The 26,208-nt window shown below is 41.1% G+C and overlaps 1 protein-coding gene across 1 annotated transcript in view; it reads left to right on the plus strand.

The window, feature by feature from the left end:
• The window catches only part of LOC112952379 (multiple epidermal growth factor-like domains protein 6), a 166,877-nt gene that overhangs the window by 40,976 nt on the left and 99,693 nt on the right, over positions 1-26,208 (plus strand). The window lies entirely within an intron of this gene.

Below are 26,208 nucleotides of genomic sequence, written 5' to 3' on the forward strand. Positions count from 1 at the left end.
TCTATTTTCTGTTTAGTGGTTTACATTGAAATTGCATTGGGACTGGATTTGGATTGAAAGAATTGAAACTTTTTTTGTAACTGGGTCTAAATAGTTCTTTTTATTCCTTATGATTTTCTTTATTCCTGATTGATTTTCTATAGTTCTGCAGCTTATCTCCATATGCTGTCAAGGCAAGCAGCCTTGTTACAGCACTGCTGACCTAATCTGACCTCTAAATACAATCCTTAAAATAAGTATTCCTTTTTGCCATCAGTGTATGTGAATGGTCTTTTCATGTATGATCCTTGAAAGCGGGCAGAATGTCTGCTCTTCTCTTCTCCCCAATCTTTTTATTTTAAAAGTAAAGGAATGCTTGTTTTTTTGTCGAGGAAGAGGGAGATGATTTTTATAAAAACATATGTWCATACATATATACACACACYCAGAGCTATGCATATGTACACACGTGCTGACAGGCTAAGCACTGCAGATTGAGGCCAAAAYTGAGGGACCTCCTAGCAGATGATCAAGGCTTTTTGTCTCCATTCCCYAGAAAAGCCAGACCGGGCCTTTGGCCTCATCTCCTTCGCTACAGCTAAGAAAATGTCACGTCTAATTCATGAGAGCTTGATTTGCTCATAAGGGGTTTTGGACTGATGAGAGGCTATGTTTGTAAGGCTTTTGTGTATTCTTAGGAATAGTCCAAGGAAGCACAGGCAGGATTGGAGGGCTGYAGGGCAGTCCCTTCTGCAAAGGGTGATGTCCCACGAAGCAGAGGACCCAGCGCACAGCTGTGATCCCCTTGGAGCATGAGATGTGGWGTGAATTTGGGGAATAGTGGTCCTTGATAAGGATTTAATTAAAAAATCCTCTGGAGCTGATCTACGCAGGCTATGCTGACTCCATAAAACTCAATAAAAAAAAGACTGCTTGGGTAACATACAGTTACTACTCAAGTTAATGTAATCCTTCTGGAAGCCAAAGAGCTGTGGGAGATGCATTTTAACAGGAATTTATACTGTAGCAAATGGTTTTATTTACCTAAAAGGGAGCCTGTGGTGCTCTTGTCAACCTCGTGGATTGCTGGGAACCCTGGGCCACTTGGAGTTTGCTCTGACACTGCTGAGTCTTTAAAACACTCWTCTTTAAGCCATCTTTGATGGTCAGGAGACTATTTGTAGACAGACCTGAATAAAATATAAGCAGGTTAACCTTAAAGTAAGGTGCTGGTAATTCTGTTTCTCACCTGCAGGCAAATGGCAGGTCCAGTTTGTAAGGCAGTGTCTGTGTTTGCCAGCTGCTTCAGGGGACAGTTGGCCAGCCCTGTAGCCCACTCATCACATGGATTGCTGCCAGGTTGACCTTGTTGGAGCTGATGATCTCAAGCCAAGCTCGTGTGTGAGATGGAATGGTTTGCATGTCTCTGCATGCTCCTCCATGCTTATTCTGCTTATTTTCACTTTAATGGAACATGACATATGAGGTCCTGCAGTTTTGTTTTCTGCGTAATTACCCTGTTTATTTGTATTTTCTTGTGTGATAGAAGTAGATCTGCTTTTCATAATCCTTGCTAGCAAGGGGAATTTTAGAAGTCTTTGTCTGTAGAGTCAAAGCACTGCTGTGGTTTGGCATCTAAACCCCTTCCTAAGCAAGAGAGACCTGTCAACACCTTTCAGTGCTGGCAGCAGCAGGAATGTAGGAGCAGTCAACGCAATCGGATTTCTGCAAGTGCCCCTCACCTTTTTGTTCTGAGCAAGACTGAGGTTTTTCTTAGATAAATGTTATCTTAGGGAAAAGATAACAGCTTGGGTATCAATAAAATTTTGTAATGCATTGATGTGTTTATCAACCCACATGTAGAGCCACGAGTGTCTATTGATCACCTGCCGTTACTGTTGTGCTGTTTGCTGTGGTGCTCGTGACTGTGGGCTGTGCACTTCATATAAAATAATGTGCACAAAGGTGAGTTAAATCTGCTTTCAAAGGTCAAGAMAAGGAGCTTCAGCACTTCCAAGGCCCACATAGTTGCGTTTGTAGCAGATGGCGTGAGGGGAAAGCAAGACAAGCATTTGAGTATAGAAAAGACCACTGAGGTCCAAGTGAATGGAGTGCAACAAGAAAGTGCTACGCTGAGCAAGCATTGCATCCTACAGACACCAGGTATTCTACTTTCTGAGGGCAAACTGTTAGTTTTGAGTGTTTTCTGTTTCTGGAGCAGATACAAATCAAACAAACCTTCCCTAACATCACCTAGTCTCCCATTAAGTGGCCAAACTTCTGTTCCATGTAGACCTTTCATGTCTACAAAAGGTTAGAGGCTGGGATGTTGTCCTTTACCTCTCAAGGTCCAAGGTGTTCACATGTAGTCCTGTGTGCTGCATCTCCTCAGTCTATATGTTAAACTGCCACAGATGCTCTGCAATGGCAGGGCCTGCACTGGCAGCAGGAACTGCTCTACCTGCCCGAGCTGTCGGCACCCGCACTTCAGTGCTTTGCTTGGCAACCTTCTACCATCTGGTCTCCAGGATGTTAATTTTATAAATTGTGATTCATGGATACACAACGAGTTAGTGAAAATGGCAGTAATGAAGCTAAATTTCCTAACCTCAGGAAATTTCGGCAACTCCTTCCTGCCAGGTTATGCAGGACACAACTTCTGTAATCGAAGCAGGTCTCTTTTGGTGGCACTTTGCCTCCTTGGAGAATAGTTAGCTACAATGGCTTCGTTTTTCAGAAGTGCTGGCTACCCAGATAACGTGAGAAGTCATTTCAAGTGCACACACTTGACATTTTTGAAAACAAAACTAGGAATCTGGAATGCTGCCCAGTGCTTCAAGTATTCAACCAATTCTAGAAAATAATTGTGCTGTTACTAACTCTGTGGCATAGCATGTATATTAAAATATTTAGTCAAATAGCTTTGGATTGAGTAAAATGCAGTATGGCATTAGTGAGATCTTAGAGACCAAACATGTCTGAAGGTAAAAGACATTTTCTCTTGCTTATTTGTATGACRTAAATTGAAATGAATCTGAAATATGTATCCAGGTCAGGCCTTCTTAATCCTTAATGATCTCTAAATACTCTCCAGAGCATCTAAATACTCTTCCATTGGCTCTTGTTGTTAACAGACCAGGCTCTAATTGTCCCTTTAGTGAGAAAATTAACCTCTTGTCTGGTTATTTTTCTTTTGTGACATTCATTTATTTTCTTACTTGGAGAGACTTTACATTCCCTCAAAATGATTCAGTTGTACAAAGAGTTTGGGAGAAGAACTGAGTTTTTTTTTAAAAAATCCTTTGTACTTTCTTTTGAGGAGCTCTCTAGGAACATCCTGGTTCAACAAAGAGTAGAAATCAGTAGGGTCTCATTAGCTTAAGTCATACAAAAAAAAAAAAAGAATCTTTAAGGAGGAAGTTTAATAAAGATGAGTTACAGCTTTATATTTTTTAAATCTATATCAGATTGATAAATCAATTGGCTGTAAAGAGTATAAAATATTTCTTTGTCTCTTACAGACCTTTTTAATTTAAGCGCCCCAGTAGTTTTTTCYGCAATGAGACACTTGAAGAACCTTGGAGAAGCTGTATTTTTATGAAATTCAGTAAGTAAGCAGAATCATAATTGATTAGAAATTGGCAATAGGAAGATACTCTAAGAAAAAATGTTTTATGACTAACATATGTTGTGACTATATAACATCTTATTACTTTGAGGAATAATGCTTTAATTGGGTATTCCAAGACAACAGTCAACCATCTGTTTCTTTCCTGAATCTTTATATCCAAGGAAGATATAGAGGTCATTCTCTTCCTTAAAACACCTCCCTACTTTATAGCTAAATTGTGAGYGTTGCTCTTCTAAAATAAGAATTGCAGTAATGAAATTTCTCTTTCTCCTGAAAAAATTGGGTGTCAGGAGKGAAACTCTGTAGTCAGAAACTGTATGTAGACACCTAATATTTTGTGAAGAACGATTTCTCCTCCAGGATTACTGTTTCATGTTTTTATTCTAGTAGATCTTGTTAAACAATGAGGCAAATAACTYTGTCTTTACTTTTAATGACTGGCTTTCAAAAAACGTGCTGCTGTTCCGAAGTTGAGTGGTTAATTACTGTTCCCTGGGCCATTTACAWATATGCCCCAAAGCAGTCTATCAATGTAAATATTAATTGAAGTCATTTTGTTGTCTGAGGAAAATGCGAAGTAATTTTGTTGTCTAGAGAGAATTTCAGACAGTTTATGCTGAAGTTCCCCATTTTATGGGTAGGCTTACAGGCGAGTTGGCCTGGGCTTGTGTTGGGCTTGTAATGGCCAACTTTTTTTCAGCTTTTTCAGCCTGTTCCCAGTCCTGAAACTAGGTACCTTTGTTCAGGAGCGCCTCTGAAGCCAGGGGCTCAGACTTCCAAGCAACCCATGGCTTTTTGGTGTGTACATTTTACTCCATTGCTACTTGCTTATTGCTGTGACTTTGGAGGATCAAAAGAGCAGCCACTTTACAGTAATCRACAAGCTGGGATAATAACAGAGGATTTAAAGACAGGAGATTTGGCTTTTAAGACCTTGCACAAGTTGATTCATTAAACCATCGGTACGAAAAATAGAGTTTGCCTAAATGCTAAGCATTTGGCATCCTGAAAAAATTTCATATTTGATGKATATTCTGCTTTTCATCAATGTCTGCATGCTTTATGAAGCGTTCATGAACTTCTTAGCTGTAGCRATTGCTTTCTTCCCCTCATTATAAAAAAGTGTTAGCTTCTGGACCAGAGCTCTGCAGTTATTACGTTAGCTGCCAGTAGCAGTCAAGAAAAGAGAATGTTAATCTTATCTTCTTTTAGTATTATGTAAAGAACCTAGTCAATACGTGGGCCACAGTATTGCCGGTATGGTACAGCCACATAAAAGGAAGACAATTTCTTTCCCAGATAGTATAATAAGATAAGTATAAAATTAACAGTAACAGGTGGAGGCAACAGATTGGAAGAGCGCAAGTTAATGATGATATTGCTATAATTAAAGTATTAGCAGTGGTTATTTTACAGCAGCTGCCTAATCATTGTCTAGAACAACCCATCCAGCTAAAGGAACACACTGATAAAGGTGAGAATGGAGCTTCTAATAATAAAATCCTGAGGAAGGCTTTGCAGCTAGTGTCCTGGCATTAGCACAAATGCATCAAAACACTTTTATTATTTGACGCTTGTGGTTTTGAGTGGCTGTTCTACCTCTTAAATCTGATCTGATTCATGGTGATGGTTGTGATGGTCTGCAGTGGGTCTAATGTTATGGTGAGACCTGGATTTGCTCCTAACCCGTGATACTTTTCATATATATTTTCAAGGTTCCTACCAATATCTGGATTTTTGAGGGAGTTTTACTGAGGTTTAAATAGTAAATTTATTAAGATTTGCCTATTCTTGGCCACACTCATAAAGTCTWTCACTGATGGAGAAATGGGAGGAATTCACATACCCATGGAAGCATGTTGATTTAAGCCCTCATAAAACAAGTAGGAGGTAAGGCTGGAGTACAATCCTATGACTATTTTTTTTGAAAAACTTAGTATCTGATGGGAAAAGCAACCATGCCCAGTAGTAGAGGGACAAATATCCCTACAGGCATCGGCAGTGCTCTCAAATTTGGCTAGGTCTTTTTTTTTACATCATATTCCTGAGTTTTCTTACATTAAAATAGCATGAGTTATTATCTAAAAAGGTTAGGGATGTCACAACCATAAAACATAGCCATTCGTCCATCCATTAATTGTCGTGGTCTCTTCTACCCTTGTGACTGTCCTGTGGTTTCCAGTGCGCTGAGCACTGCCTTGCCCCTATACAAGTGCAATTCAGAAGCTGCTATTCATTCAGAGCAATTTTCTGGAAAAAGGAACATACTAACTTTTGATGTGCGCTCTCAGGAAAGGGTAGAAAAATGCCATATTCAAGAAAATAATAGGAAAATAATCTTGAAAAGGCAGTCTGGGTGCTTTAGGGTGACGCAGCTTTGTAACAGACCAGTGTAAGCTTGCAAACAGAACTAAAATATGCTATCTCTGCTCTGTACACTACATATATTAATAATTAAAGTTGGATTTCCAGGGACAGGTCTGCTTTGATAATGTAATTCTTGGCTCTGCCTCTTTCCCTTTTTTGTTCATTAAGGATATCTTCAGTGTGAGAGGGAAAAAAGGCATTTTCAGAGCATTTGTGTGGCACAGCACAAGGGTAGTTTTTGAAATATGTCTCTGCCTTTGCAAATTTATTTTTCATTGGACTCAGTGATTGGATTAGCAGCACTGTTGGCTTTATTATTACCCCTGATTAAAGTCAGGGCCTTGGGGATCTGAGAAATGAATTCTGTCTGTAGTTCACCCAGCACACACTGCTTAATCCTCTTGATTGCAAGGCTTACCAAAATTGTTTAGTCACAAAGCTCGTTCTGTAAGGYAGCAAGGAGAAAAAAAGGTAAATACAAGATGACTCAGGAGGAAATCAGTTTGCAAATGATGTATATTTACATCACTGCTGTTGAAGTGAAGAGAATCAGAGCAAGGGAAGCTGGAGCTCAGAATRGCCTTTCAGTCATCTGGTGTGTCCCTGTGTTAATGCAGGATTATTTCCTGCATCTCTTAAATCCTGGTAGAAAAGGGAAGATTAGGTTGGAGCACTCAGCCAGGGAAGAGGTACTGAGTGGTAAGAAGCAGGAAAAACATTTCCTATTTCATTTTATTTACTCTTCTGTGTTCCTTGTGCCTCAAGTCTCCTAAGTGTAGCAAAATTGTTATGAATGAAATTATTCTGCTCCTATTTAAGACATTTTTTCCCATAAAACTGAGCAGAATCATGGTTTCTCACTGAGGGTGTTTGTCAGGCGAGTGAGTGACTTTTTTCGGTAGCATTTACCTTTGAGCCTGCATTTAGCTTTGTTCTCTGGGTGCTCTTGATCCGCAGTCTCCGCTTTTGCCAGGGCCCGGGGAGCAGCCCTGGTCGTCCCCCACCACGGGMTGCAATCGGGCAACCCGTGACCAGGTTTCGTGGTCACCCTTGGTGTGTGTGCAGACTTTGCAGCTTGTGCTCCAGCCCRGCGGCCTCGCCAGGGCTCCCGGCGGCTGCTGCTCCTCTGTGGCAGGTGGGATCCTCCTGGGAATCCCGCAGGGAGGCGAGGCCGGGATATTGCATTGAGTAGTTGGGTGCTGGCAGAGCCCGGGTTGCACAGCAGGGATGATGTCTTGTGTGACGTCCTAAGGAAAAAATGCCTATTCTTAAAAAAAAAAAAAAAAAGCTTGTTGAAGAGTAAAATGCTGGGATGAGGTTCCCCCTGAAAGGTGAACATATGGAGCACATACTGTTCTTCAAGTGAAGATCATGGCTGGTTCCTTCTGCACAGGATTAACTCACAGCCAGCATGCAGAGACACTTGAAAATCTGCATGTTTTATACCGTGTATATGGGAATATTTCCTCTGATTTTAGCTTCAGTCACGTTATGGCATTACACAAGTCATTGAGAGGAAGCAGACATGAAGGATCTTTGCATGGTTTGGAAGCCAAAAGTTGCTGCATTTGGGATTAGAGACAGTGCTAGTATGTGTTAGTGACTGCATCTTTACAGAATTTTCCTTTATTGTTACTATATTGAAAAAAACTCTATCTTTCATTTTCTCTTTACTGATCAGTGAGGACAGTTCTCACATAGGCAAAATCTGCCTGCATGAGTCTTCATGTCCCTTGGTTCGTGGGGTATGGGCTGCATCCCAGCAAGGTCCCTGCCGTGCACGGAGAGCGGCTGCTCTGCAGAGGACCTGCTGCAGGAGCAGTGATCCACGCCTGTGCTTTTTATTAAGCAAAATAAACTATCAAAGAGAAGAACATAATTTTAACTGCTTTAAAGTCCTGTTTTTTGATGTKACTTTCAGGCAGAATTGTATAATAGTGTAATTCCCGTGAATGCAGTTGAAGCAGTGCATGTGCATGACAGAAAGCTTCCCAGCTGCTGCAAAAGATCTGTTGCTGGATAAAGAGCCTTCTCCAAGCAYCCTTACTCAGGCAGAAGGCCTCATTACCTAATTTGCCTGTACAGGGTCTACAAATACAGAGCTATAAGCAACACATTTATTCCCTGTAGCCGCCTGTCTTTTTGTAGTTCAGGAATGGTCATTTTTTGACTTGTGCAAAAGCTTTAGGCTGGGATCCCTCTTGCTTAGTGCAGTCAAACTAAGAAAAGGGTTTCAGGTGTTTATTTTCCCGAGTGAAAACGGGGAGGATCAAATGAGTGGTGCTGTTAACACCCAGCTCAAAAACAGGGCCCTGGGGCCACCTCTCAGAGTGGCTTTGACCATCCATCATTAGACCGTCGAAGGAGGGTTATGCAGATGAAACATGATAAATCAAAGCCTCCTTTAACAGTGTGTAATTTGTAGCGAATACCCTCGGAATGAGGTCTGATGATCTGGAAACTGAGTATTAAAATTTGTGGGGCAGAAAAATGTTTTGATGAGAATTAATTCCCAGCTAACAGAATTATGTTAGTGTCTACTCAGCCTCTGTCATCTCCAGGGCAACATCTGGTTTACACTCCTGCCTAATTCTACATTTGGATAATATCAGGATTTAAAAAAGGCACTGCAGTTTTAACCAAGTCAGTCATAGACCTGGTCCCGCTTAAATTCCTTCTCGCTGTTGGCTCTTTGCTTTGGAGCCAGCAATCTCGTGCACTGGGGCCTGGAAAGCCTCCGAGCCCACAAGCAGAGGGCTGAGGCTTCTGCCTCTCTGCCGKTTTTTTTCACTTTCTGTAGGAATTTCCTGCATGCACTGGCCAGATTTTTCAAATATCTGTATTCAGAAACAGCTTCACTTGAAGGATTTGAAGTTGAAGGATTCCATCAGTGGCCACTACATGTTTAATGAACGCTGCAGCATTTGGGCAGAAGAGCTACGAGCACTGCTACAGTCCAGCTAAGGTGAGGAGAATTTGCAGTTTTCCACCCTGCCATTTCCTTCTCATTTTGGGGCTATTTATGTTAATAAATACAGACTACACAGTAGCATTCAAATCTTGTTAAATGATGTTTGGGTTGTCTTGTGAAGCAAGATAATTATGCAATCAAAAAACTGGTTTAAACATCTGATTTGGATAGGGAGCAAAAATGCTGGGTAATTCCTCTCCACAACTTGTAACTCGCAYGTGTCGGGGGTGTTATTGGGCAGATGTTCTTCTCATTCCCCAGAGCATTTATGAGCTCTGATCCTTAAGTCAGAGCACGAGAGCAGTGCCCAGTTGCCTGTGGCTTTGGCTGCAGTTCACCTGCTTCCTGAGCCAGTGTTTTAGGGCATAAAGAATACTCATATTGTGGCAATGCTGGCATTTAAAACAACTTCCTGGAATTTAAGAGTTATATGTTAAATAGACTTAAAAGGGTATTAATATGTAAAGCAACTCATAGCTCCGTGCACACTTAGTTAGATGCAAACATATTCTCTCATTGAGATAGAAAATACACCGAAAGCTTCATTGTCTTTTGGGAGTAAAGCTTTAAAAACAGACTTACTCTTGCTAACCCCAGACTGAGGGCTTCCATCTTTTGCGTGTTTTGTRTGTTCTCTCTCCATGTTTTTATGCTTTTTGTTTGCATTTTTTGCATCAATTTTGTTGTAAAAGGGTTGTAAACATTTCATTGAAATACTACCTCTTCTACTGATCTGGGAAGAAATTCCAAAGAAAACTTGCTTTTTGTTACTTTAAAAAGTATGGAGGGTGTTGTCAAGTCTTAAACTCTTATCCTAAGAGTACAATCCCAGTTGTCCTTGGAAATTTTTCCACTGAGAGACTCTAAGAGCTGAGGAGTTCTGAGGGTGATGTAGTAGGTAGGTAGAGAGACCTGCAAAAAAATCCCTCCTAACCAGAATTTCTTTTCTTTTGATTTTTTGGGGAATTTTCTTGTTCATGTTATAATGTTTTTCCTCTTGCGGTCATATGTCTGATCACTGCCAGGTTTTCCCACACATCCTTTCAGTGTAATGTGATTTTTTTTTCCCTTCTGACGATGTCTATTCCACTGTCACTGAATTTTCAGCATGTATTGATCTTTAATCAAGCCCTGCCTTTAACAGTATCTTGCCTGTGGGCAGCTGCCTCTCATTACTGCTTCCTTGGGAGCTCTGCTCGGGGGCTATGGCAATCACCCCTTTGAAAGCTGCCAGCTCTCTGGTCTTCTAATGGGGGGAGAAAAATAGCAGATATCTCTCTTGAATAGAGATGCAAAATATTGAACTTGAATTATTTTTTCTTCCTCCTGCCCCACAGCAGATATGAATTCCCTTGAATGTGAACTGCTTTATTGTAGGAATGGGACCATCTTTCAAGCTCATTTTCTTTTTGTGTATGTCAGCTCCTACACGTATGCGATTCATAAAAATAAAAAAGCTAAGTATGGTGAGTGCAGTTTGTGTTACTCATAGCTCACAATATAACGTACCTCTATATAGGTAACAGTAGATGCAAGTAAGCAATATTGTGTGCAGCTCTGTGAAGATAAATGATACTCTTCATTAATGCTGTGGTACATTGTTAGCCCCACTGGCATTAGTTCTGTCTCTGAAGAGCAAGTTATTAAGACTTGGATGTAGATTAATCCAGTATCCAGGTACTCTTTTAAAGACATTGGTGGCTTCTGTTGGAAACTGGGTGTTTCAGGGTGGTCTTGTGTTTCTGCTCTCTGTTCTGCTGGTAGCACCCAGTACTTGATCAGAACTCCCCACATTCAGAAACAGAGCAGATCACTCTTTACAGGAGCACAAATAAATTAATTTGTTTCTCAGTTTTATATGCCTCTATATTCTTGGATGAATAGACAAGGGATTTGATCAGGCAAAGCTCAGTTGTGCACTGCACAACAGTATCTAAAAACCTGCAATCGGGAAGCTTTTCTTGGCATGTTATTAAGAGTATGAAATATCCAGGAAAWTATTTTTGTAGAAAGCCATATTATGTGCCATGATAAGAGGGTTATGCTAATTAGGGCTGAGTGAGATTCACTGATCTTGGGGAAAGGAAGGAATATAGCCAATTATTTGGTTGGAGAAGGGATTAAACCAAGTAGGGAAAATAGGTGGTGGGATGTGATTCATGTTCACAGGATCCTTTCTTTTTTATAGAAGAACACAGCATCCCTTTCAGAGGCTGGAAGTGTGCTGGAAAACGTGCTAGCTCAGGGGTGGGAGGAAGCTGCTGCTGGTATTTGCTAAAGCCAACAAATGTGAAATAGTTCTAGAAATGAGGTCGTAAGGCCCGGGAGAATTTGAAGGCACAATTCTTTTATTAGAGCTTAGCACTTAAGAACACGATTGATGCCTGCGGATGCAAGTGGTGTGCAGATGTCTAGCAGCTGTAGGTTAGGAATTTGGGATTTGATGTAGGGAAAAGAATAAAGATGAGAAGCATTTTAAGGAGGAGACAATGAGCAGAATGCAGAAGAGCACGTAGGGCATATGGACCTCCTTTGGGAAGCAGGTTTTCCTCTGCAAGCCTTGGCAGCCCCAAAGCTCCCTCTTGCCTGCAGGGAAAGGCAAGAGCAGTGTTGGCAAATGCCCTGAGGACTGAGAGGATCCCACAGAGTCGCATGGAGCTGTGACTCTTTGGGCAGCGGAAGAATTCCCAGGTGGCAGAGCAGATGTGTCACATAAATCCATCTATAAAACCACAGCAATTTTTTAAAAAACAAACTTAATTTCTCATGTTTGTTTCTTTTGAGGTCTTGCTGTCGTTACTTGCAGAGCTCTTAAACCCTCTGCCTGTGGACACAGAACCTGTAGTATTTCCAAGGTTTCCTTCCTCTCTTCCAGTTGGGTTTGGATTTCCCGGGGTAGCACCGGACAGAAGTCCGAAGAAATGAAAAGGTGAAGGGTTAAAACCCTGTTGCTTTCCTGATTTCATGACCCAGGCAGCTCATGATTTATGGCAGAGRCTGAACCTTGGCTATTGTGATGGCAATTTCACATTTATATTGTGATTAGTTAAAATAAACATTTATGAGCACAGAATATCGCAGGCTGGGATTTCATACATAGAATCTGCCTGTGCTTTCTTCAGGAAACCTCAGAGGAAAATAAAAAAAAAAAAAAAGGGGGGGAAGAAAATAGGAAAGAAATTCCTTTCCCTGCCCATGTTGTGGTGTGCCAGGAGAGCTTTTGTCTGCTGGAGCTGCCTGTGGAAGAAGGTGCTCGGAGGAAGAGCTCAGCGCAGAGCTTTGTGTAGCTGCTGGCCTTTAGTATAGCTTTTTCCTCTCTATTTTTGGATTCAATAAAAGGCAGGAATAGCTGGTGATTTCTTCATATCTCACCCCATCCTTTATTGGGCTGGGTACCCTTTTCCTTAGTAAAGTTTGGACTCCTCTCTGGAGGTAGTTAGCTGTGTGATTCTGCTTAAATACCTCCACTTCTTTGATCAACTTGAGAAACTCCAGCTTAAATGCAGGATAAAGTCCTTTTTGTTGTCCTTSTGTATTTGCATGTTAGTTTCTTGTGGACTGAAATTACACTCCCTATTTTCTTTGCTTACAAGGTCAACACATGACCCCTATTTCCACCTTGCCRTCCTGGTTTGAATTGCAGCTCCGGGCACTCCTGATGACATTAGATACAGCTACTTCCCCTCCAACAGCTGTGGGAATAGAGAAGTCAACTGAACAGCAAGATCAGGTTCTGTTGCTGCTACTTTCTTTYGTCGAGCCAATTTGAATTACTTTCTAGATAAACACTTCAGTCCCAAGCATTTGCACAGTGGTTTGTGTGAGTTTTTAAAACAAATATTTTAAGTAGTCTTTATTTTTGTATTTTGTATTGAAATATTTTTTCCAATGGATGTTGACTTTAATTACAGGTAAGATGAACTACCCACATACTTCACAAAGTAGCTCAAAGCTGTGATGCGTTTTTTGATGGAGCATCTTCCCTACCAATCTTACGGATTGGTATACTTATTTTTGGGTCCTCGTCTCTCAGGCAACATGCAGACTGAAGCCAAACTTCCAAGAGAGTCTTGGTGTGCGGTGAGTAGCTGGTTGTTGGTATTTAGCGAAGTGAYCAGCGTGGAAGAGGAGCCACCCATGTGGCTGCTGCTGCTGCTCTGGCTCCGTGGCCAGGCTGGCAGCAGAGCTGCACATCAGCATCCTCGGTGCCATCCGGCTTGAGAGCGTTGTGCCGCACACCACGTGGAGCACGAGAGAGAATCATTTCAGCTGGGTATGYAGGGAATGCTGCTGGATGTTGGAGGTGCCTCTGTGTCCTCATACTGACCCTTTCTCTGCAGTATATCTGCTTAGTTGCACCTTGTCAGCATGAGGGTTTGCACTTGCACTTTCCCTCTTACAGGACAAATTAATCTGGTGAGAGTTTTATACCAATAATAAATTATATCCTGTGTCTCCCTCCCCTCCATTCCTCCTCCTTACTGTTAGCAGGCGCTACCTCCTGCCAGTCCCTTTAAGTGTCTTTACAAATAACTGAATTTTCTCCTGTGAGGCTGATCCTTCACAGTGGATGAGATTCACATTGTTGGAGGAGTTGTTTTTTAGTTAGCGACTTGTATTTGTTACCAAAYGTCCCATTTCAAATGCAAACAAAACTTGTGCTGCCACAATGAAAACARAACACGTTGAGCAAAGACCAGGCACACGGGGCTTGTCTGATGTTCAGAAGTCCCCTTTTCTCTATGAACTCTTGTCAAAGTCTAGAATTCATGAAAGCAAAAAAGCCTTGATTCACTTTGTGTGCCCTAAAGGAATATACATGGCAAAAAGATTTAAAATTCTGATACGGTAGCTTCAAAAAACACAGCATCTGAAATAAATTATTTTCGCTATATAGCAGCAAGTGAACTTTTACACTGAAATTATTCCGTTTGAACTTGTGCATGGTGGGCAGCCCGGCTGTCTCAAGCCGTACGGCCCCKCCAAGTGGCTCTTCCTTCACTGCTGTAGCCTTTCAGGCTCCCATTTGTAGCAGCAGCTGTCAGACTGTTCCTTCACGTTGATCGTTTGACTGGAAAATGAAAAGATAATCAACAGTCTGATAGGGAATTGTTTTAAAAGCAGTTGGTGTAGAAGGGATGCTGGTGGAAATCACCCGGAGATTGTATGTTGCACTTAAATGCAGATTTGCTTCTCATAAATCTTAACAGTTCTGTTCCGTATTAGATGAATTTAGTGTCAGCAGATTTAGAACAATGTCTGAAGCATCTAATGAGTTTATAAGCCACTAGAGAAGATAGGCTGCTTTGCTTGCAACATGGAGCTTAATTTGATGTTCAAGGTCAGCACATCAAACTCCTTAATCAAGACCGTAATGAGGAAAACATTTCTATTCAAGCAAAGGAGCAGAAAACAAGAATGGTGCAAGTCGGAACATTTTATGCAGTTGATTAACATGTTCTTGTTTTAGTCTTCTGTCAAAGTTTAACCAAATATCTCTTGCTCTTCCGTGTTAAGCTAGTGCATTAAAATATAAAAATTACCTTCGTTTCTAGGGAATTGGTAAATGGATGTGAAACCACATTATTTCATTTTATTAGCAAGGTGACAGCATGCTGATATCCTACATTKGAAATGGAAAATCTGAATGCTTCAAGATTTAATTCATTAAATGTTCTCCAAAATTGTGCCCACAATAAAAGGAGAGCATGAGGAGCGGACTGCATGAAGGCTTTGTGAAGGAGCTGCTTTGGGGAATTAGTGAGGGTATTCTGTTTATATTAGCAAATGAAGATAAGATAGGAATTGCTTAGTTCCTTAGCAAAGTTAAAATCTTTCTCCTTGGGGTACTGTTTCGGATAGAGAGAGCAGTCTGTGCCTTAATTTTATTTGTATGGTTGATAACGTGAATTGCCGCTGTCTTCACTAACTGATGACCATGGGTTGAAGCAGTAGTTTTGTGGTACAGCTGCTATTTRGGAGTGCTTTAGGCATTTGACCTTCACTTTGCTCTTCTGCTGGCTGTTTGGGCTCTGCATCTGCAGACTACATAAATGGAGAGTCCCAAACTATTTCAGGCTGAGGTGCTGTCAATGTGTGATCTAGTACAGACCTATTAAGGAATTTTAAGAGTCTTCTCACCATGTAATGGATRTATCTGCTTAAACAGTTCTTAAAATTCTGGAGAGATAGACAGATCCAGCAGAAAATCAATAACATGTTGCTAGTAACTCTATTACTTATTAATTTCAAAACAACCTAGTGTTATTTCTCTGAATAATGAAATCATTTTTTATTTTTTCCCCTGTTATATTATAAAGCTAGTATTGGGGAGCAAGGGGGACAAAAAGCAGGAGGAGAAAATGTTAGTTTGAAAATCTTTTGTTTAGTATTGGGGAGCAAGGGGGACAAAAAGCAGGAGGAGAAAATGTTAGTTTGAAAATCTTTTGTTGGCTAAGTATCTGCGGAAGGTTTGTCTACCTAATTCTGTCCCTTTTTGGGATATATGTGAAATTAAGAGTTGAATGTCTATATGTAGACTGATATTCGTATGGAATACTGTAGAGGTACCTTTCTTCATAGTGTTTTGTTTTCTCTGGAATTAGGTGTTGATTAAAAAATGTTCTACTTCAGTATGATCCTTCTATCAACTGTAAGCCTTTTCTGGGAAATGAAGCAAAGAGAAAAGTCTGATATATAGTCCAATAAATGCAAGGAAATTCTTCTGATGTGCCTCATAAATAAGGAGTGTAGAAATGCTCTTTCAGTAACTGTAGTTTGAGAATAAATCTATTCTTTCACAGCACAAGCCATTATTGCTCAGTATGGGTGTCCACTATAAACTGACAGTAGCTTTGGGCAGCTGTTAATGGGTAAATCTTGATTATGAAGATATTAAAGCGTGGCACTACCATAAAAAATAGCTATATATAACAGTGACCCCTTCATCCTTGCATATCTGCTTTCTGCATGTATCCACAGCCCAACGTGCTGACAGGAGCAACTTGAGCRCATTTGAGCTCTTCTTTCCTCCTGGGAGCTCCACGGTCAGCATGTTCCTGCAAGGGGGAGTTGGGCTTTGCTAAGGACTAAGCCAGTCAAGCCTGCTCGTTAGGAGAGCTCTCACAGCAGTGTCTGCATGGCCATTGATATATGTAGCAGGAAAAAAAGAAAATTACAATGGCATCCAGATYAGAAATGAAATTGCTAGGATGATGGAAGTCGAAGGGAAAAAGCCAATAGATAGAACAAGATAAATCTAAAGACCTYCTGGGAATTTTCTACAGCACTGTATTTGTAAAGAGGGAGGGGAAAACGAGAAACAGTTCAGCAGTTCAGCATTCAAGAAAATAACTGGTGTGCTGCTTTGCTGCTGAGAAGTGCAGCAGCTGATTTGCAGAGGGTTTTGCTTGGAGAGCAGTCAGCTGGCATGGAGGATCTCCTGTGCTCATCTTCATGGGGAGACGGACGCTGCAGTTCTTGCAGTTCTGAGCAATTCCTGCTCAGTGAAAAACTGTACAAATGGGAAACACCAACAGGGGGTTGTATTTCTAGCGAGGTTTTAAAAACTGGATAAATAGAGGTAGGACCCAGCTCAACAAGCTGAGAGCGCCGGGATTTGGCGCAATTCCAGGCCCTCGAGCTGTCCCTCAACTTCTTTACTGACTGGATGCTTCTTTGAACCTGTCCCTAGCAGTGACAGCAGCTTCATAAGGGTGTCATTTTTGTGTTGTACAGCAACACAAGGTAAATGGTTTTGCTCGCATGGAGTGGATGGGTTGTCATCCCGCGGCTCTCCTGCCGTGTGGCCGTGGCCATGGTGGGACTGCAGCRCTCTGCCTCGCGCCTCAGCACCTCCCTCGGGTCGCGCTTCCTTTCATCCTTATCGCATCCCTACGGAGCTCTCAAGGTGGGTGCAGTACCGTGGATCAGCTTCCTTCTTATCAGATTTGCGTGTTTGCCAGCAGCGCTGGCTTCCCTTCCGAGGTCTGGAGGAGGATGGCGAGCAGCAGCGTGGGCTGCGTTATCCGCCCCGTCCTGGGGGTTACTGGCAGCAGAACCGGGTCTCTGGTGGGAAGATGTGGTTGCGTACGATGAGCAGGAAAACTTGATGCCCTCCTTAAAACTGAGCTCCTGAAATGTTCATTATGCCTTTGGTGCCTCTTTTTCCGTTTAATAAAAATAACCCTCTCCAAATTGCCAATACTAGTCTCCTTCTGTCTTCTGATAAATGAGTCTATTTTTGCCATCTTCCAAGAGGGAGATGACAGCAGCACGTGAGGCAGGAATGGATAACTTAGCCCTGGACTCTGTTCCTGCTGCCATGGGTCARTCTCATCATGCCAGCCCCTCCCTATTTTTTTGTTCATACTGCTACTAGGTTTTTGGGTTCATTCTTCCCTTTCCGGCTTTGTAACAAGTGACCAAAGATATTGGGCATGTTTCAGTCCTTTTGCCTAGCCAGTGTGCACTTCGTTCTTACATTTATCTTATAGTCTTAGATGCAAGATGCCATCTCCGTACCAAGGGTGTTTATCTTTTCCACCAAGACTGATGGAAGCAGACCCGTGAAGCTGATGGTCTAGTCAATACAAAACGTCCATCTCCCTGTTTAAATTAATAATGCAATGTAATGCAGACAGCTGAAATTTTTTCAGGTGAATTGATAGCACTCGTTGCTATTTTTAATCATCTTGGCGGTGTATTTTCACTGGCCCCTGGGTTGTGTTTAATGAAGTTGCTGGTGGATGCCTGTTACCGTCTGCAGTCTGGCGACCAGTTCTGTTTTGCTGTAGTGGGAACCTCAGGGACCTCGTGCCAAGGTGCTAGCTCGGGGCCAGGCCTTTTCTTTCACTCACAATATCTTATGGAAACTACTTGGTGCAGGTAGAAAACTGATATTTATTTAGTACTCATGTACAATAAGGATTAGTGAATTGTACAGCACTCTTTTTTTTTTTTGGATTTTTATCGTAGTTTAACTTGTGGCAGAATTTAAGACATAAAGACCCCCATTAACAAAAGTCTTAGTCCCTCTACTAGCTTCCCTGTAAGAAAGTGATGGCCATTCTGTACATTGAGTGCCAGAGTGTAGGTCTGGGGCTCTTCTGGGAAAAGCATTAAGCAGACACTTAAGGGRGAAAGTCTGTGCTACAAGGACAGGAAATGTCAATTCTAGTACTTCCTACTTATTCTTTGAACTTTATATATAATGTGGGGCTTTTTGTTTTTCTTTTTTTAAGTGGATTCTCTTTACTCAATGGGCTGTTGATCTGTAAGGGTGTTGTGGGGCTCATTTATTTGGGTTTCCAACTCACAGCAGTAAGTCAAGTGATGTAGGATTTGAACAAGCATCTCTTCTATAATGAATTTTAGCATCCAAATACTGCMTTGTAGTTTATAGTATGAGAAGACCTATTAAATACACTTATTTTCCTATTCACTAGTAAAGACATTGTCATCTGGAATATAATACAAGTTTTCTAGAGATAGAACTTATTTAAGACCCCTCTTTTATTTTCAGTAATTTATGACATATAAATCTTTGCTTGTAACTATATGAAGCCTTTGGGCTGGAGGTGGTGTTAAAAGATGAGTTACAGAAGACAGTCATTTTTTATATGTTTCTTATATGGTGCTGGGCTGGATAAGGATGTAAAAAATCAATACTAAGGAAGTAAAAATAAAGCCACTAGATTGTATTTGTGGCTTTTATCAAATCCAAGAAAGAAACAATACACATGCAACAAAAATTGAATAAGGTTTGCATTGCATCTGCCTACACAATAAATTCAGGAGAAGAAATTCTTACTCTGGGCAAGTTCTTGCTTCATTTATGTAACACAAGTTGTATTTGTGTGTTGTCTTAATAGGTTACATTTCAGTGAAATTGGTTATCTTGCATTGCAGATAKGTAACTGCTGATGTAAATCCACAGGAAAGTCAGAGCAATAGGAAATTGAATTGTGGATGTAATTTTTTCACCAAATACATATAAAATTATATCGATCATATGAGACTTCCACAAATAAGTGCTGAAGGAGATAGAGTGGAAAAGTGCTAGTTTTGCCATGAGAAACGCTGGATCTGGAGCTCTATGTTCAGACTTTATCAGGGCCATGTTATGCTGGTTCCTATGCATTTATAAAGGCAAAAACAAACATTTAATGCTGAGTAGCAGAAGAGTGAAAGGTAATTACACTCCTAAGGGCAGCCCAAGAGCAGCTAAGATGATAGAGTTATTAGTCTGTAACGCACAAGTCAGAGTCCGAGTCTAAGCCGTTAAAAAGAAGCCAGAAACCAGTAACAGCCACTTCCAAACACCTTCTCCTCATCTCCCTTTGCACCCGAGTTCTTAGGCTTTAGTGGGGAATAGAGGAGAGCTGGAAAACTTACAACTCTCACAAGCACCATGAATGAAATTATGGTTTTCAGACTGTTAGGTGTTGTGAAAAATGTGCTTGGCGGTGGTTGTAGGCCTGAAAGAYGGAGCGAGGCTTTAACACAAACACAACAGCTCGCAGTGATTTTGGGAAACTCAAGGTTCCCAAGGTATGGAAATAGCACCAAAAATAGAAGTGAGTGTTTATTAGAATATTTTTACCTTGCCAAGTTCTAGGAAAATAAATATTTGTACCAAAGCTACCTACTCTTGAAGACTGAAATGATGCGACCAGTCACTTCTTYGACCTTTGCAAGTGCCACATTGAGGACCACGTGGGGCCACCTCACCCAGACCGGGGCTGCAGCGCACGTCAAGCCCAGGCACCTCCTGAAGGGCAAGATGAAYGTGACAGGGCTGCCTTAAATAGTCAAGCAGGTAATTTTTTTTTTTTGTTAAGTAATTACTGGTGAAGTAAAGGATGAGTTGAGGCATCCGGAGGTTTAAAATGACATGACGTATTTGGTACTACTGTTGTAAGAAGTGATTTATCCCAGTGGATCCAGAAGGCTGCTGTAATGAAAATATTTCTGGATACTGTTACTGCTTACCATGCATAAAATCCCTGAAAGAAAAATATCTGAACCGTCCTGGAGAACAATGTTGGCAAGAAACCCAGGATATGCAGTTTCTCCCAGTTTACCTGTTCATCTCATTCTCTGTTTTTCCCTTTGAAAAAAAGCTAGTAATCCATAAATAATATTTACTGTTGAGAAAGAAATATCCTTTCCCTCAGTTTTTAGAACCGTAAAGTGCAGAGCTGTAATTGAAGTGAATGCAAGATTATTTGGTTGATTACCCACTTTCCCAATGATAGGTTTCCTTGTTGAGTGTGCAAACCGAATGATACATTTAAGTCATGACTGCCCCTCGCCAGCCTTTGAATTCAGATATACCGAGCTTTCCTTAAGGTAATATCAGAGCCTTGCAGGATAAAGCGGTAATTGATGTGCCTGATCTGCGAGTGAACTCTGCAAGGTGTAGGATGAATAGCAATGAAATTGCCAAAGCTACAGTAACGAGGCAGGCTGGTTTTTAGGCTGTTTTATTACATGTGTGCAGCTGCAAATTACACTGACTTGCATTGTGTTGCGTTGTGCAGGGCATCCTAACTCAAAATTTTAGTTTTTATTTATTTGAAATAAATCTCTGRCCTTAAACTTACACTAAGGTACTATCTGAAGTACAAGTGTATTCTTTATATGCACTTGTATATACCTTGTGCTTCAAATGGTGCCTTTTATTCTGGTAAAGCTTGCTTGTAAATAAAAATACTGTGGTGTTTTTAATGCTGCCTTTTATTGTTTCTTATCAAGTTACATTACAGTCTTTTTGTATGTGACCTAAACATGTTTCTTTCTATTTTTTTTGCATTCTTGAAGAGTCGTTTTATTTGAAGTAATTATTAAATTAATATAGCTATAAGCAGCTRTGTTACTGTTTCATGGTAATAACTCACATTTCTAAATTTGACCATAATATTTCTTAGAGAAACTGAGAGAACATTCAAAACAACTTGCTTTAGACGAGCACTGAGGCTTCAAATTCCGGCTTTTGTGTTCAGTGCTGTGATTCCTTAGTCAATATATTTCACATTTGGAATGACAGTTGTGTTTACTCCCTGACACAGAGCACTTGGTTTGGAAGGAGACCTTTCATTGGTGGCAACTGGTGAAATATTTACTAGATCACTTGAATTACACAGAGTGATTTTTCCTGCAGGGCTCCATTGTGGYGGCATTTGGCATTTAGCAGATCGTTTCTGGTTTCAATCTGATAATTAAGGCGGTATGGTGAAACATTTCAGAAAAGCATCAAGTGAGAAAGGAATAAAAAGAGGATAAGAGTAGAGTCGGGAGCGTTTCAGTTGCTTGTGATCATCAGCTGTCCTATCCTTGACTTCCATGCAGCAGGAAAGCCAGGCTCAGCGATCGGAAACGGGATGGACTGGAGTGTTAGTGCTGGGAGCTGGTGGGAGGCTGGAGTTAAAAGGGTYGGGAAGTTTATCCATTACTGACGGAATAACCATAATGACTCCTTAGGAGCTATTATGTGGTGATATGTGAAGGCCTTAGTTGGGGCTGGTTTAATTTATGAATCATTTCCGTGATGGATGGCCTGTTGTGTCAGACCGGCTGCTGCGCGACTGCCGTGTTCTTAATTCATTATGAAAGATTTTATGCAAAGTAATTGCTCTACAACAGCCACTCTTCAAAATGAAATAATGGAGACGCTTCCCTCCCTCCCCAGCCGCGCGAGCTTTGTTCGCGTGGCGAGCTATCCGGGACTGGCAAAATACCATCCGGAAAAGCTTTCCCAGGAAGCAGCACAATTAAAGAATAGAGCTCCTGAAATGGCAAATACTTTTGCGCTTTGAGGTGTAATCTTTCAGGTTTCAGGTGTATTCTGCTTAATGAAGTCTCACTTTAATTCATGCATAGGTCACCTATTGAAATTCTTGTCACAATTGCGCCAGAAAAAATTAAGAGCTGGTTTTAAAATAGCAAAGTGGAATTGCAGAATAATATRTTTTTATTATTTTGCTATACTTCCCATAGAGTTTTGAGGAAAAGCAGTGCAAAATCACAGAACTCAGCTCAGCGATACCTGAAGGCCAAAAGTGCAAATGAATCTGGAAGGACCAGATCCAGTCTGTCTGTCAGCGGCTCTTATATCCTAGGACATAGATGCTCCTGTCTGCAATGCAGCGGCATGAGGAAATCTCTAAGTCAGCCCCAAAATAAGCAGCTGTGTTAATGTGATGCTCAATTAATTCTGCTCCTCAGGGGCTCAGTTACTAGTCATTACTTAAGAGAGAACATAATATACAAATACACGATAAGATCTTGGTATTTATTTTAAAAATCTTAATTCCTTAATTTCGTTTTCATAATTCCAAACAGGTAGGGCACAGTAATACAGTCTTCTGGGAAAGCRCATAAATGAATTCCTCTGGGTTAAAAAATTAAAGCATGAGTCTAAATACACCTTTCGTAGTCTTTTCACTTTCCCCCGACATACCCTGTTTTTAAAGTCCAGAGGTGATTCTTTTGAATAAATAAATGAATCATTTGACAATATTTCTGGGAAGAAGCTTTAACAAGATATGGGCTCCTGTGCCTTGGACAAGATGGATGAGGTTCCCCTGCGTGGCGAGTTTCCAAYCCGATGAGCAAACCAGCCGCCTTGCCGGAGCAGACACGTTGCAGAGGGTGTGTGGGATGTTCACGAGTCCCCGTAGAGCAGGACAGAGATGCTATGAACGATGCAAGAGGAACATTGCACAGGAAGCTATAGAATCAGAGTCCTTAAGGTTGGAAGGGACCTTTAGAGATCATCTAGTCCAACTTSYGCACATGCAAGGTCACCTAGAGCACGTGGCACAGCCTGCGTCCAAGTGGGTTGTGAAGATCTGCAGAGAAGGAGCCTCCACAACCTCTCTGGGCAGCCTGTTCCAGGGCTCTGTCGCCTTCACTATCAAGAAATTTTTCCTTAAGTTCCTGTGGAACTTTTGGTGCTTTGGTTTGTGGCCGTTTCCTGTAGTCCTATCAGTGGCCACCACTGAAAAGAGGTCAGCCCCATCCTCCTCACTCCCTCCTATAAATACCTTGAGATATTTATAGGCACTGATCTGTTCTTTAGGCTGAACAGGCCCAAATCCCTCCACCTTTCCTCACAGGGCAGATGCTCCAGGCCCCTGAACACCTTCATAGCCCTGCGCTGGACTCCAGCAGCTCCATATCCTTCTTGTACTGGAGTCATTACAGCAGACATGGGTGGGTTTTGGCCCAAACCTGCTTTGGTTTTCAGTCGTGCTGCAGGGATTGAGCACTGACGGACRCCGCAGCCCTCGTCTTCATCCCACACGAACTTCCATGGAGGTGCYGCCCGAGGCTCCCGAAATCAAGGGTGGGTGAGACCTTGTGAGCCAGCTTTCAGGCGACCCATACTTGGTTTCAGGGGCTGGGTGGCCACTGCCAGCGCTGCTTATCTGTGAGTGCCCAGCTGGGAACTTTACTTTCTTGGAGGAAATGATAAATGTATGGGCAGCACAGAGCAATTTGGCTTTTCCCCTGCTTACGCTGAAGTCCGTGACAATGAAAAATGGAGCGAGTGGCATCGAGGGGCTCTTTTGCATTAGCAAATGTGAAGCTTACTTGGTGCTGAGGAGGGAAGGAAGGCAGGGCTTAAACTCTGAACTTCTTATCCTGACAGGCATAAAGTTCAAGGGAGATAGCAGGGCATAGTGATTAAAAATGCAATGAAATGTATCCCTACTTCTTCAAAGATTTTAGCACCTTGACTCTATTGAAGTTACCCAATTTATATGTAAAACAGGAAGATATATTTTCTGTGAAATATATATAACCTATTATTATTTATAAATTTATTCTAATTTAAATATTTCTCTAGTTTTGGAAGAGGGAAGACAATCAGCTTTTTGTTCTTATTTCACTTTTTTTTCTAAATGCTCTGCTTTAAGAGTGGACAGATTAAATTAGTTTTCTTTGAGGAGAGCTGGTTGCAGAGTAAGTCCACCCAAATACAACAGAGGGTCCTATATATGAATATCCTGCATATATATATATATATAAAAAATAACTATAGCTTTTGTTTTTTATCATCCAATACCAATATGTTTTGCTGCTAAGTACACTGGACAAACATGAGAGTTTGTGTTCAGTTCAGCTGGGGACTTGGCTTTCCTGGTTTTCTGAGAAATGCAACAATTACGTGTTACTTTTTCTCCTGGCAGTGGATCTGATCGTATTTAACCATGGAGATGTAGCTTTCAAAATTAATTATTAAAATGTAGCTTGGACTTGGTGGCCTTCAAAACGACTGGTGAGTTTGGTTGTCCAAGTAATGAGAGTTTGCTAGAGAAAGTCCATTCTGTGTCTTAGTGTGCAGTTAAATACATAGAAAATAAAAGCAGAAATGTGTGAATCATAGTCAGAAAACACGAGTGTCTTGTAAAGACAGTTATTGAGAATACATATCTTAAAATAATCTTTTGAAAGTTTTTTCAGTGTATGTTTTAACCTGCCCCATGTGTACCCCTAAATGAGCTGTCAGTGTCTTTTTAAATTAAAATGCTTAGAAAATAAGGAAAAAAGTAAGAACTCCCCATAAATTTTACATTATAATTTAGACAGAAACTTCRTGCATTGGAAAGATCTGACAAAAGAATTAAAAAAGAAGAAAATTCATCTCTGTATGCCATTTATCTAAATCCTTTTTCATTTGCATAGTGGCAATCAAAATAACCCTATTCTTATTCTTTGAATAAGCTTTTCAAGACTGTTTCTTTTTTTTTAATTGCTGAATTTTCTTCTGGCATATAAGATAGGTTTTTTCATATTTGTAGTGTAATAATTTTTCATATGCATGTTCTTCTAGGAATATAAAGATTTCAGTAGTATACCTTTAAAGCTGATTTACAGTTTTTCTTTTATTGGCTTAAGGGTTAGAATCTCTGGGCAGATATTAAAGTCTCTGATCTTTTTTTTCCCCCCTGTGATGATGACAGTTTATGGCAATCGTGAAGCTTTATCGCTGTGGCTTTCCTGCGAAAAAATTATCCTTTTATGCAAATTTATCCTTTTATTTTGAAAGCTTGAACAAGGACCATTCAGAAAAGGCTGTATTTTTAACTTAAAACAATCATGTGCGGATGGTAAAAATAATCCTTTTGTGGGTTTATTTGTGGTTGCTTGGCGGGGAGGGGATAAATCTGAAGTCTATTCTCAGCAATCTACAGTAAGAAAATTCAGATTTTGCAATCCACGGAGCAGCCAGTGGAATGTCTGTGATTGGGAAACATGGAGTTCAGAAACACTGGAAAATTAAYCCAAATGTCAGACATCTCTGGTAGCTCCAGAGCTTTGGCTGGTCCTGCTGTTGCCACTGAAAGGGAAGAGGCAGGAGCTGGCATGGATGGTTGGGCACTCGCAGTTCCCTGCTTCAAATCCTGCAACAGAGCAACTAGCCTCTTAATTTTCCTCCAATTCCCTGCTTTTCTTAGTACAAAATTCTTGATCCTATCTGATCCTACACATCCTCRCTTCTCTTGGTCTTAGGCTTTTGTGTTGTCTGAAGTTATACTTGAGATTTCACTCAATGCTATTTACTGAGCCCCTTTTCTTCTCTCTTCAGCTTCTATTTTGGGGAAATACCCTTGTTTTCTGAATGGTCCCTCTTCCCACAGGGTTATCTCTTGCCCCATGGAAGCACCGTAGTGACTTTGACACAGTGTTGGTGAGACCTGCAAGGCATCGTGTGTCCTTGGGAACGGACATATTACATTACATTGATGGCTGCTGTTATCTGCTAAATGTCAGGGAACGTGGGTAAACTGCAACACATCTGAACCTGCTTGGAGATWCTGCTCCTTTTCAAAACACTTTGGTTTAAGAATTGTTTGTAAGAGCCAAACACCTTCTCTTTTCACAATGAAWAGATGGAGAACCTTGGTCTTGCCTCCGTGGAAAGCATTTAGCCATGAAACTAGCAAGTTTACCTGGAAGCCTGCGAAGAAAGATACGATAATATTCCCAACATGCTGCATGAATACCAGTGTATTTAATGAAAATCTGTCTGGATTTTGTAGTTAGGGCTGTATCTAAGATATTAATGGACCTTTTCTTTCATAAGGTTATACTGTACACATACAGTGTTAGATGTATATCTTTGACCAAATGTCTTTATTTTGGGGACGTATATAAAAATCTGGAAGACTCCTGGGTTTGTGCAGATCTCTTGTAACTCGATGTGGCCGTGTTGGCGTTCCTGCGTGGAAAGCTGCCGAGCTGCGTGGAG

The sequence above is a fragment of the Nothoprocta perdicaria genome, unplaced genomic scaffold, assembly GCF_003342845.1.
Source record: "Nothoprocta perdicaria isolate Ctin4 unplaced genomic scaffold, notPer1 scaffold_4, whole genome shotgun sequence".
In the NCBI taxonomy this organism is placed as follows: domain Eukaryota; kingdom Metazoa; phylum Chordata; class Aves; order Tinamiformes; family Tinamidae; genus Nothoprocta; species Nothoprocta perdicaria.